Below are 12,944 nucleotides of genomic sequence, written 5' to 3'. Positions count from 1 at the left end.
ACCACGCAGGCCATCCGTGTAGGCAGAGGCATTACCGAACTACTTGAATTTCTCAAAGTAAAAGCGTCAGCAAAATCGTAAAGCGCGACTTACAAACAACCTACAGACACGGTAGCGTCGGATTGTAATTTGAATATACGAGAAAACATAATTCGGTTACGCGGAAACTCAAACACAAACCTTTTTTCCAGCGTTTATTCTGCCATTTATAGAGCGGCGCGCCCGGTTCCTTGCAGCACCATTTCGTAGCGCTCGCCTCCGCGCATCCGATGCCCACGCCGCGTTCCTACCACAAAGCTCGACTTCGCGCATAGCGTTCACCGCCAGCGGGGTATACTGTAAGAGTCAACCTAATGCACATGTCCATTTCGTCTGCTGCTGGGTTGCTGATTGGCTGCGCTGGGGTACGCGTCAGAAGGAGGCAGGCACTCCAGCCAATCAGCACTTCAGCAGCAGATGAAATGGACATGTCCACCTAGTGCTGAGTGGCTGCACTGGGGTACGCGTCAGAAGGAGGCAGGCACTCCAGCCAATCAGCACTTCAGCAGCAGACGAAATGGACATGTCCACTAGGTGGAATTTTATAACCCCCCCCCCCCCCCAGCTACTAGTAGCGACACTCAAAACTCTCTCTCGAAGTGCGCGCAAGGAGAAACTGTGGTGTCGCAACGAAGGAACCCACCTTGCACAAAGAACTAAAAAATCCGGCATAAACCATCTCATGATGAATGTCAACGTTAATGCGATCAACATTGAAGCGATGTGTCGACACACCGTATTGCAACCGGCGAATCCCGTCGTGTATGAAGCGTGTACGCAGCCAGGCGGCTCTCTCGCGCTTCGCTCTGAACACGTCGCGCCATCTAGCGACGCCGCAGGGAAGTATCCGCGTGGCGCGTTTGTAAATGTATATCGAGACAAGATTGTCTGAATCAATATGAGGGGGTGTTCGACTCTGCCCACCACCACAGAGATTTGTTTTGTCGTTAAAGAGCGGCACATAACCCAGTGACACATACTCAGTGACCAAAGTTGGCGTGAAACAGGTCTATTGGAGAGTGTCATATATATCCAGTGAGCAAAGCTGAAGTTGAAGAGTGAGAGAGAGAATAAACTTTATTCAAGAGGTCCACTGAAGAGCGGCCCATGCCCAGCTTTACACACCCAGTGACCCAAGTTAGTGTCAGAGAGTTCATTGAAGAGCGGCACATAACCAATTTTGCATACCCAGTGACCCAAAGTGGCATAAGTGAGGTTCATTGAAGTGTGACACGCCAAGTTTCACATAATCGGTGATCCCAGTTTTGGTGAACGAGGTTTACTGAAAAATGGCACATAAGCAGTGGCACATGGCTTATAGCACAAGTTGGCGTAAACTGATGAGCGGTACGGACAATGTGATATAATCGTGACCCAAGTTGGCCCGACCATTGGTTTCGAACCCGATTCCCTCAGCGCCGTAGCCCGATGCTCTAATCATTATACCATGGATAGCTATTATACCATTATACCGTTGCACCCGGTGGGGGAAATAATTTAGCGGGAAAACGCCAAATTATTTGGGTTACTGGGAAGCCCATGGTCTAACGGGTAGAGCATCGCACTGCTGTGTTAAGGTAATCGGGTTTGAAACCAATCGCTGGACCAACTTCTGTCACAGGGTAGTAGTTGACACTTGCTATGTTCCGCTCATCGGTTAAACCGTTTCACATCAACTTGTCTCACTGTGTATGCGCCGCTCTTCAATAACAAAAAAAAAGAAAACTAACTTGCAGGACGCTTAAGTTTCGCCTTTAAGAGTGGAACGCGATAGCATTCAAAGATCCCTGCTCGCGTTTGAGTTCCCTATAAAGCTCAGCGTTTCCGTGTTGTTGCTTTTGCTCGGAGAAGGTACTCCCCTCAGGGCTAATGAAAACCTGAAAGAAAAAAAAGAAATGGTCCGTAGTTGATTTCCACGCAGAAACGTCCGAAGTGGCCAGCGCTATCGAGCCATAGTGGCGCCGGTTGAAATAGTCGGCCGACATCCGTTCGAGTGTAAAGATGGAGAAACAATGTTGGGCGCGTGGGGGTTTGCCTGTCTGGAAATGTGCATCCACGAGGTTGCTGCGTGGCATAACCCCAGGTACTCTATACTGTAGGCTCGGCCAAATTCAAGTGCTCGAAGCTGTATCGCCTGTCAAAGCTCGTCTTTTCAATAATTTAACTGGTTGTGCTGAAAAAAAAAGTACTTGAACTGTCGCGAAAGTTACCCATTAAATGAAGTGATCGATCAGTTACATAACTACCAGAAGTGTCGTTTATTAAAGTAATTGATTACAGATAATTCATTACGTGCAAGTCTGGTCATCGTGCCGTCGTCGTTACACCAACGTCGCTGTCTCATAAACGTCGTGCCTTCGTTGTATCATCTTCGTCATCATTTCATTGTTGTCGCCACCATCATGGATTCGTCATCGTGCCGCCATGGACATTCCATCGTCGTAATTTTTTTCGTAGGAATTTCAGTGTAGCGACGCCATTGCCGTAACGTCATTGTCATTGTGCCGCCGTGGTCGTTCTATTCGTCTCGCCTAATGGTCGTACCGTCGTAGTTAATCTGTCGTATAGTGATTCCAGTGTGGCTGTGTCATTGCCGCGACGTAATTGTAATCATGTGGTCGTTGGCATTCCATTTTTCATGCAGTCCTCTTCATGCCGTCGTGCTTGTACCATGGTCGTCATGCGTTGCATGCCCGTGATCGCGCTCGACAATTTCATGTTGAGCAAGGCGTTTCTCACTGAAAAAAAAAAAAAACGGAGAGGAGTCTAATAGCGCTTCACAGAGCAAATGAAATGAACTGCGAGTGAGAGAGATAGAGAGAGAGAGAGAAAGGCAAATTAAAGACAGGGAGGTTAACAAGAGAATCTCTCCGGTTGGCTACCCTGCACCGGGGAAGGGGAACGAGATGCGGTAGATTAGAGAAAAAGAATACGAAAAGAAAAGAAAAAAACACCAACACGCAATACAGAACTGTCTCTGTGGACGCCGTCACGCAGTCTGCGAAGGCGTTACATGGTGTTACAGTGTTAATGTCCCACTATTACACTCTACGTCACACAGCGCACAGTCACACCTTGCCCCACGGTCTGATGTCTTTTAAATAACGCCGCAGCGTCTTCACAGCGGCTCGTACTGCTGTTCGTGTAGGTCCGTTTCAACAGAAATCGGTAATTCACGACGCCGACGTGACAAGAGGCGTGAGAACAGAGTTCACAAAAGCTACCAGTTGGCAGTTTCGCCCGAACGGCGAAGTACTGACTGCGATAGCAAGGTTTAGGGCGGCGCTTGAACTTCTCGGACGATGTTCTACACGCGGGCCCGCCAAGACTTCTGGCACCCTTAAAAGCTTTAACACGCCGCGCGTTAGGCCTGTAATGACATCGCACAGGCGCCAATAAGCTGCTAGCAAAGAGCCACGTCTGTATAAAATTACGTCACTTTCATGTTTGAGTACTGATATTGTTTTTTTTTCGCTTCTGATATTTAACTGTCTGAGAAGATTTAAGATAAAAGTCATGCGCTGTGAATGCTACGTTTCGTGAAATTTGCGGGATGCAATTTTCAACGTTCTGAGGAATAATTTAAGTCGAGATCGTAAGGCCTGGTTTGAGCAACCTTGGCGGTTGGATAGTAAAGCAATCTAGCTTCCATATACGGCACGCATAAATATATGGCATACATACGCATCGATATATTCAGAGCTTCACAGCAACGTGGATGGTGAAGATCATCCTGAAGTGCCCGTATATTTGCTGGATATCGCAATAGTATATGTCCAGCTGTGTCAGATGGTCTCGCTAAGCAGGGAGGGCATTGCTTGGGCAAACGTGGGATGCGCAGGTATTTGTGTTTAGAAAAAAGTTTATATCAAGAAAAGACGACACAAACGCCGTGAGTCACAATGACGGCACAATTCCACCAGGACGATAGCATATACAACGTACGAAGCATCGTTGGACTTGCTGTTCTCCGTTTTCTATGTGCAATGTATCTGTCTGACTGAAGTGTGACGTATGGGCGCAGGGCGTTTCTCGAGATGCAGAAAGCACCTTGTTGCTCGACGTCTCCGGTCTTTGTGACGTTCAAACTATACCACGAAAAGAAATGAACTTGCATCGTACTATTATATACACGGCACGTTTTCAATAAAATGTCCGAGTCCACACGGCCTCACTCACATGTAACAACGAAGACCCACGGAAGCGCATAGTTACTCATAAACTAATTGTCGCATATAAGAAATTATGTTCAATATATGCAGTGTACGCAACTATTCATGTTCAATGATGATGCGACAGAGACTGCATAATTTTGTGGTGATGCTATGAGATGTGTATATACAAAAATTATGCATACGAGAGCACGCACACACAAAAGTTCCGGGCACCTGCGCACTGTAGGTACAGTTACCCGCAAAAGTTTACGAGACGCGGGATTTGCGAAAGAGCCAAATTTCCGCGAAGCCTGCGCACGTAGCCTCTAACTAAAGGCAAAGGCTTCGATCCGTAGCAGTTCTGGCGAACTACACCGTGATCTATTTATTTAGAAGCGCTACGCCTTAACGGAGCAGAAATTCACATTTGTCGTGAAACCCGTGTCCCTTAAACTTTCGCGGGTGACTGTACATTCATAATACTTTTGATGGCCTGGCTACGAGAACCGGGCTGGTCGAAAATTAAGCCACACGCGACCATCGATCGGCCACCGACAGTAAACGGCATGACCACTGTCGGAGAAACTCCTCTTCCCCAGGGAATAAGAACAACTCCTCTGACGAAAAAGACAGCAGCTAAGAGAAGAGCCTCTACAGAAGTGGAAAGAGGGCTCGGCGGCCATGTCCCGTGGCCACTGCTTAGCTCCACCGATTACGTCGTAGACAAAATACCCTGGCCTCCGTCCGAGCCAGAGTCTGACGTGTGAGCACGCTTTTACTTCTCCTGGTACCGCCATTCCTACGTCGAGTCCATCCTGCAGGCTTGGCGAGAGTCTAACGCTATCAACTCCGAGGCTGAAGCTGTACGATGATGTCGGTAGCGGTTGGGCTGCGGGTTCGACGTCGTCGCTGGAATCGAAGGTTCGACGATAATTTGTCTACTCGGGAGGCGGCATAATGAAAGGTAAAGTATAGAAACGCCGACCAAAAAATGAAAAGGTTTAGGAACTTCAAGACGGTTCGGCTTCCGTACGGAAGCCTTGTTCACCATGAAGTGGCTCGACGAGCCGAGCTTATGCCCGTTTTAGTATGTGACCGAGGCACCTAGCGTACACAGGTGCGAGAGCGCCATCATTCCTGTTTGGCGTTCTTTTTTTTTTCTTACTCTGGATAAGAAGCGATTCCAGATACTGACGGGAACACCAGTTTTCTTTCTCTCGCCATTACGCTTGCCTTGTCCCAGTCGAGATCATAATATAGAAGTTGCCAAGTGTTCCGCTAGTGCGTTGGAGACAACGTTCTTTATGACGTATGGTCATATGGTCTTTCAGTCGTCTTTCAAAACTTCCGCTTTTAAACATTCTCATTTTTTATTCCGCGTTTTTCTGCTTTACCTTTCATTAGGTAATCGCCGCCGACAATTTTGGCGGCCTGAGGGATCATTAGGACGCAACGGCTTTTGCAGAAGAGCCACGAATAGGATGCAGCGTTGTAAACGGCGCAATTAAGCCACAGCAAATTTCGTGGATGTATCGAACGTTGAAATCGTAGGGCCATGTGTTTTAGCGATGTTTCAGCAAACAGTCTATTGCATCGTTGGAGCCGATCATACGTACATTCCAATGTAGGGCTGCCCCATTTCAGCTTCAATAGTGGCTCAGGGATCCTTTTGAAGTTTTCTTGAAACAAACCTTCTAAACTGCAAATCACTTCTATTCTTAAAAAAAAAAACCATGAGGTTACTTTTCTAAACCAGCACGGAACATTATTTCACACTTTAAAAACTAATGTAGCGCATTCTATTTTAAAACTAATTTGTGCTCTACATTTATATTTACGTAACCGTTTCTATTTTGTTTATATCTTTCACTTAACGTTCCCGGAGGTTCCACACGCTTCTGAAATGCTTCTTGCATTTGAAACCCCCTAAAGGCCTTCCACCTGAGCGGGTGCCTCTCAGAATTCGTGCAAAACTTTGTAGGACGCAAGTAGATTTACAGCGATAACAATTTACACAGGCGCTTAAGTGCATTCGCGAAACATACACGTCATAACGTCTCGCTACCGAATGTACGTGAGCAGCCGTGGCGAGAGGAGGTATCCAGAGACGCCCAGTGGCGTTGGCCTGCGAGAGCGACCAAGCCAAATGGACGCACCACCATGACACTCGGCCCAAACGGCTCTGCCCGCACCATGCGCAGCGTTCTGGCCTCCGCTGCTGCAGGATAAGCGTCGGGCGTAAAACACGACATTCGCGTGTTACCGATTTTCATCTGTGCGCAGCACAAGTGTAGCTAAGACCAATGTAAAGCTTTTTTTTTTTGGTCGCTGATAAACGCCGACGGCGTTTTTTTTTTCGGTCTGGTCTCCTGAACCACTGAGGTGCACAGCAAGGAGGTTTTCAAACCTGTTTGTGCGCGAAAAATAAAAAAAAGATTCGTCGCTCAAGCTACAGCTAAAAATGGAAAAGCGAGCATAAAGTATCAAAATGAACTATTTATGCACCAGACACAAGCACGCAAGGAATGTCTCTCTCCGTGCACGTGGTCCGAAAGCACAGTCCAGTGTAGCTTTATATATATATATATATATATATATATATATATATATATATATATATATATATATATATATATATATATATATATATATATATATATATATATACACTGTCGTGAGAGGAAAGGCAAGCAGTCAGTTCCAAGCAAACAGTCGTTTACTGTACATTTCTACAGCCCAGTAGACTTTCTTTTCTTCTTTTAATCTTTCCGTCCCCTTTTCCCTTTCCCCAGTGTAGGGTAGCCAACCGGGCTCAGTCCTGGTTAACCTCCCTATCTTTCCTTTATCATTTGCTCTCTCTCTCTCTTTCTACAGCAGCTACCACACACACTTCTTTGTCCTCGGCTTTCAGCGTTATTAGCGCGTGGCATTACTCCTCCCTGCCCCCAACAAAGAAGAGAAACTTTGTCTCGGTGCGACTACACGAAAGCTAAGCCAAGAAAAGTTGGGGACAGGTTAAATACCACAGGGAGAAAATAAAAGAAATGAGAAATACAACGGGAGTGAGGACAGGGACTGCACCACAAAGTTTATGAATGGGAGTCAGCACGATTGGTAGGGCTTCTTCATGATGACGTGAACAATGTCAGAGGAGCGTGGTCGACGAGAGTGGTGCGATGTTTCGGCTGGGACAACTTCGTAGTTGACAGGACTTAGGCGATGAAAAACTGTGTAGGGTTCGAAGTAGCGGTGCAATGATTTTTTCTGAGCGGCCTTCTTGGCGTATAAGAGTCCAAACCCATACGAGATTTCCCGGGTTGTATGTTACGTCTCGGTGTAGTATGTTGTATTGACGATCATCTTGACATTGTCGAGATAGAATTCGTTGCCGTGCAAGGTGCCGTGCTTCTTCGGCACGCTGAACAAAAGCGTCTGTATCTGGTGTGGTCGTATCAGACAAAGTTGGCAGGAGCATCACGTCGAGCATCAGGCACGTACCCAGGATTTTTTTTCGGGGGGGGGGCCTACAACTCCATCATCATCATCATCATCATCATCATCATCATCATCATCATCATCATGTTTTATGTCCACTGCAGGACGAAGGCCTCTCTGCGATCTCCAATTACCCCTGTCCTGCGCCAACCCATTCCAACAAGCACCCGCGAATTTCCTAATTTCATCGCTCCACCTAGTGTTTTGTCGTCTTCGATTGCGTTTTCCTTCTCTTGGTACCCATTCTGTAACCATAATGGTCCAACGGTTATCTAACCGGCGCATTACATGACCTGCCCAGGTACATTTTTTTCCTCTTGATGTCAATTAGAATATCGTCTATACCCGTTCGCTTTCTGATCCAAGCCGCTCTCTTTCTCTCTCTTACCGTTATGCCTAGCAATCTTCGTTCGATCGCTCTTTGCGCGGTCCTTAACTGGCTCTCAAGACTCTGCCCCATATGTCAGCACTGGCAAAATGCACTGATTGCACACCTTACTTTTCAGTAATAATGGTAAGCTTCCAGTCAGGAGCTGGCAATTTCTGCCGTATGCGATCCAACCTATTTTTATTCTTCTGTGAATTTCCTTCTCATGATCAGGGATCCCTGTGATTAATTGACCTAGGTACACTTACACATTGCAGTAGTACTCTGCAGATTTCGCGATAACCTGATTGATGACATGGATGTGATCCATTGTAAAGTATCTCTTCCTGAAGCCAGCCTGTTCCCTTGGTTGACAAAATCCAGTGTTGCCCTTCACAGTCTTTAGTGGCCGACTGGCGATCCTGATCTCTTGTTCCTTTGCCCGGCTATTTATTATTATCTTCATCTTCTGCGTATTAATATTCTACCCCACTCTTAGACTCTCTCTGTTAAGGTCTCCAATCATTTGTTGTAACTGGTCTGCATTGTTGTTGAATAGAACAATATCATCGGCAAACCGAAGGTTGCTGTGATATTTGCCGTCGACCTTTACTCCTAGGCCTTCCCAGTTTAATAGCTTGAATTCTTCTAAGCACGCAGTGAATAGCTTTGGAGAAATTGTGTCTCCCTGTCTGATCCCTTTCTCTATAGGCATCTCCCTGATTTTCTTGTGTAGAATTAAGGTAGCTGTAGAACCTCTGTAGATATTCTTACGCGAAGGACGAGTCAGTAAGACGAGAAGCTATTCACAGATTATATTTACAACAACGGTTGCAGCGCTCACCGGTTAGATTCACAGCGCGAGCCCAGTTCGTTCTTCCTCCTCTTTTCTGGAGTGATGGCGCCCACGCGCCTCGTTCAAACAAACAAATACCACACGCATGTAGCAATATTTTCCAAGCTTTTTACGTAAGCGTTCTGTACTCCTTGATTACGTAGTGCCTCTATGACTGCTGGTATCTCTACCGAATCAAATGCATTTGAGTAATCTATATAAGCCACATAGAGAGGCTTATTTACTCTGCAGATTTCGCGATAACCTGATTGATGACATGGATGTGATACATTGTAATGTAACTCTTCTTGAAGCCAGCCTGTTCCCTTGGTTGACAAAATCCAGTGTTGCCCTTATTCTATTGGAGATTATTTTGGTAACTATTTTATATAATACTGGGAGCAAGCTAATAGACCTATAATTTTTCAATTCTTTAAAGGGGTTGAGACACCAAATTTTGAGGCTATAAAAAGCATGTTGTAGGCTGCTTCCGTATGCAAGGACACCCAGAACGAGGTATTGGACGCTGCAAACATTTCAAAATAATTTTAATTGAGCTCCAAAGAGTCATTAAAAACTCCTACTCGTAGTCGAGACCCATCGCTAGCGCGGCAGTTACTATGTCACAGAGGAGGAACGAAAATATTGACGTCATAGCGCACCAGCACATAAACGTGACGTATGATGAGTAGCGATGAAATGCCGATTACGGAGCCTGCTGAGCCGAGCAACCGAGCATAGCCTCCACTACGACCGAGCTACAGGCATATAGAAATCCTTTCTTAATGCAAAGAAGGGGTAAGGCGTGCAGAAACGGACACAAGAGGAGAGAAGTGGACAACACGAACGCCGCACGCCGGCCCGCGAACGGCAAACTGCGTGCGGCGAGTTGCCCTGCGGACGGGCCTTTACACGTTTGAGTGTAACACTAGCCGGCCGACTCCGAAAGGGACCAGGATATGCGGCGTTCGTGTTGTCTGCTTCTCTCCTCGTATAGTCGCGTAGTTCGGCAGCTCGGAGCGGACTCTCCTTCGCTTGGCCTTTCCACGTTACCGGCCCGTCCACGTTACCGGCACGGAAACTCGCCGCACTCCGTTTGCCGTTCGCGGGCCCCCGTGCGACGGCGGTTTTGCTCGCGAACGGCGAGATTTCCTTGCCGTAGAGAGGAAGGGCCCGGGACCCATTTGTGCGGCAGCCGTACGGCGAAGCGGCCAATCAGCGACCGAGGAGTGGTCGCTCTGGCATCGACGGCAGCTTCACCGCCTCGGATCGTTCGGCGCCGCCGATATCGTCGCTAGGCCTTTTCCGGTTCACTTCAAAGCTAATGCTTACGGCGCTTCGGAATGAATCACCGACTCTCACAAGCCGCAATATTTTCTTACCGTTGTTGTCGCTCTTCGCAATAATTATAATAATCGCGACATGCACTTCGAATCGCCAGTGGTTGACCTCTGCTGGCAGAGCACGCGTATGCGCGAGCAGACGACGCAGCATAGTTTTACGTCACTATTTTTTGTGGGCCACGTGACCAAGCCATGTTGCGTTTCCTCTTCTGTGACGTCATAGCATCCCCCGGAGCCCAGAAACCAAAACCGAAATCGCTCGGTATAATAATGCTATTATTAAATTATTTATCGGATATATATGAATCCCGCTGTGTGTATCGTGCTCCCTGAAGCATGACGCAACGTTTGAATCAACAAACGCATGAACGAAAATTTTGATGTCTCCACCCCTTTAACGTCTCCTTTTTTGTGGATTAGTATAATGTCTGCATTCTTCCAGTTTTCTGGGACCCTTGCAGTCGATAGACACTTCGTATAAAGAGCCGCCAGTTTTCCAAGCATTATGTCTCCTCCATCTTTGATTAAATCGACTGTTATTCCACCTTCTCCTCCCGATCTTCATCGTTTCATGTCTTGCAGGGCCCTTCTGACCTCATCGCTAGTTATAGAAGAGTTTCTGTATCCTGTTCATTACTGTTTCTAAGTGAGGTATCGTGACTCCTCTGGGTACTGTATACAGGTCAGCTTAATATTTTTCCGCTGCTTTTACTATATCTTCGAGATTGCTGATGATATTATCCTTCTTATCCTTTAGTGCATACATCATGGTCTGTCCTATGCCAGGTTTCTTTTTTACTGATTTCAGGCTGCGTTCATTTTTTACGGCTTCTTCAGTCTTTGTCATGTTATAGTTTCGAATATCAGTTATTTTCGCCTTGTTGATCAGTTTTGACAGTTCCGCGAATTGCGTAACGCTGTGCGGCCGCCAGTCCCATACAACCGCGTAGAGCGCAGGACTCTGCGATTCTAGACGTACTGCACTCACCGCGAAAGGTTAGAAAGTGTAACACACACATAAGCACAGCAGAGAAGTGGCTAGGTGAGGCGGTTCGACCGATAACTGTAGAAGCATCATTCAAAACAAGTAATTGTTCTCCACTTCCGGCGGCGTTTTCTCTACTTCCTTTTTAAATAAAAAGATGTTGATCCATAAATATTTGCATAAACAACGGTTAACTTTTTTATTATTCGTTTTTGCTTGCAGTTTGGTTGTTGCCTTGGCTCTCTCCCTTAGTAGATCGCTTAATTTCTCAACTCCTTGCGATTTTTGTTTCCAGTTGCCAATTTTGCGCGAAAAGTGCTATACAATTAGGGAAAAACAGACGAGGTAACGGGCGACAGTCATCTTGCTTATGGGTTTAAGGGTTATTGCAGGGTTTCATGATGAACTCTCTTTCACATTATTTTATTTCCCACCTTATCTAACCCATATCACGTGTAGATGGTTCCGGGCATCTGCCAGCGTCTCGGCGAGCCGTTACTCAAGGAAATAATGAAGCAAAGGGAAAAGTTAAACGCAATTGGCGTTTTCTCTGGCCGCAACTCGTTCCATGAGAGTACAGACCAGCTGAGTAACAGCCGCATCCTCCTCCTGGTCCCAGGATCAGCCTAAACAAAGAAGGTTGAACTAACAAAAGCAACAGCTATGGGCGTGACGGTTGAATAGATGGTGACAACTGAACGCATCTCGAGTTAATTGCGCGGGTGCGGAATCTATGAGAAAACTGTCCTTCACATTACAAGAGAGGCCGATAACTACCGCCATCTAAAAGGAGTGAACAAGGCAGCATAATGCTGACCGATGAACAGCTGCCAAGTCTCAACATTGATCTGGCGGCGCTTTAGGAATGTGTGAGGAGTGGTGGCGTGGGTGGGAAGGGGGGGGGGGGGGTATGCCACATGATTTTTTTTTGGGGGGGGGGGGGCCCGGGCCCCCCCGGGTACGTGCCTTTCGAGCATAGTGGTGACGTCGCGTCCGTAGGCCAGGTGAAAAGGGAACCCGGAGGTTTCTTGAAGCCCAGTGTCATACGCAAATGTCGAAATTGTCGTTCCACCCGTTCGTAGCAATTGCTACGAACGGGTGGATGTCTGATTTTCCCTTTATTAATTACTTATGTCCACCTTGCGGGTTTCCGCAGAACTATTACGTCAAACTGTTGCATTTGCTTTGAGTTGTCGACAAAGTCGACTTCGCTCTACCATCTGCTAGCCGCCTGGTTAGCCCAGATGGTAGAGCGGCTGCCCCGGAAAGGCGGTGGTCTCGGGTTCGAACTGGTCCCGGACCAGGACGAACTTTTCTTCAACTGCGAGGCTTTTCTTTCGAAGAACACGTATGGATTTCCTTTGTAGCAATTTCTACGAACGCGTGGATGTCTGATTTTCCCTTTATCAATCAAGGGTTGCAGCTCGGAATCTTGGCGTTGCTGTTGAGCTAGGTTTAAAGGCGGAAGAGTACAAAGAAAACCACAGTCGTCGTAATTATCTAGTGGTGCGGGTTCGAGGGGGCCACAGGAGAGACAATCGGCGTCGGTGTGTTTCTGACCAAACCTGTAGACGATCGGCACGTCAAATTACCGCAACCGAAGGCTCCATCTTGCGAGATGGCCTGGATGATTCTTGAGAATCATCAGCCAGCAGAGAGTGTGGTAGTCGCTGACGACGCGCAAGGGGCGTCCGTACAAATGTGGCTGGAATTGCTGGAATTTGCT

The 12,944-nt window shown here is 47.0% G+C and overlaps 1 protein-coding gene across 4 annotated transcripts in view; it reads left to right on the top strand.

The window, feature by feature from the left end:
- Positions 1-12,944, top strand: part of LOC142557185 (calcium and integrin-binding protein 1-like) — a 65,794-nt gene that overhangs the window by 33,050 nt on the left and 19,800 nt on the right. The window lies entirely within an intron of this gene.

Source organism: Dermacentor variabilis, chromosome 9, assembly GCF_050947875.1.
Source record: "Dermacentor variabilis isolate Ectoservices chromosome 9, ASM5094787v1, whole genome shotgun sequence".
Taxonomy (NCBI): domain Eukaryota; kingdom Metazoa; phylum Arthropoda; class Arachnida; order Ixodida; family Ixodidae; genus Dermacentor; species Dermacentor variabilis.
This window is presented reverse-complemented; position numbering and strand designations above follow the sequence as displayed.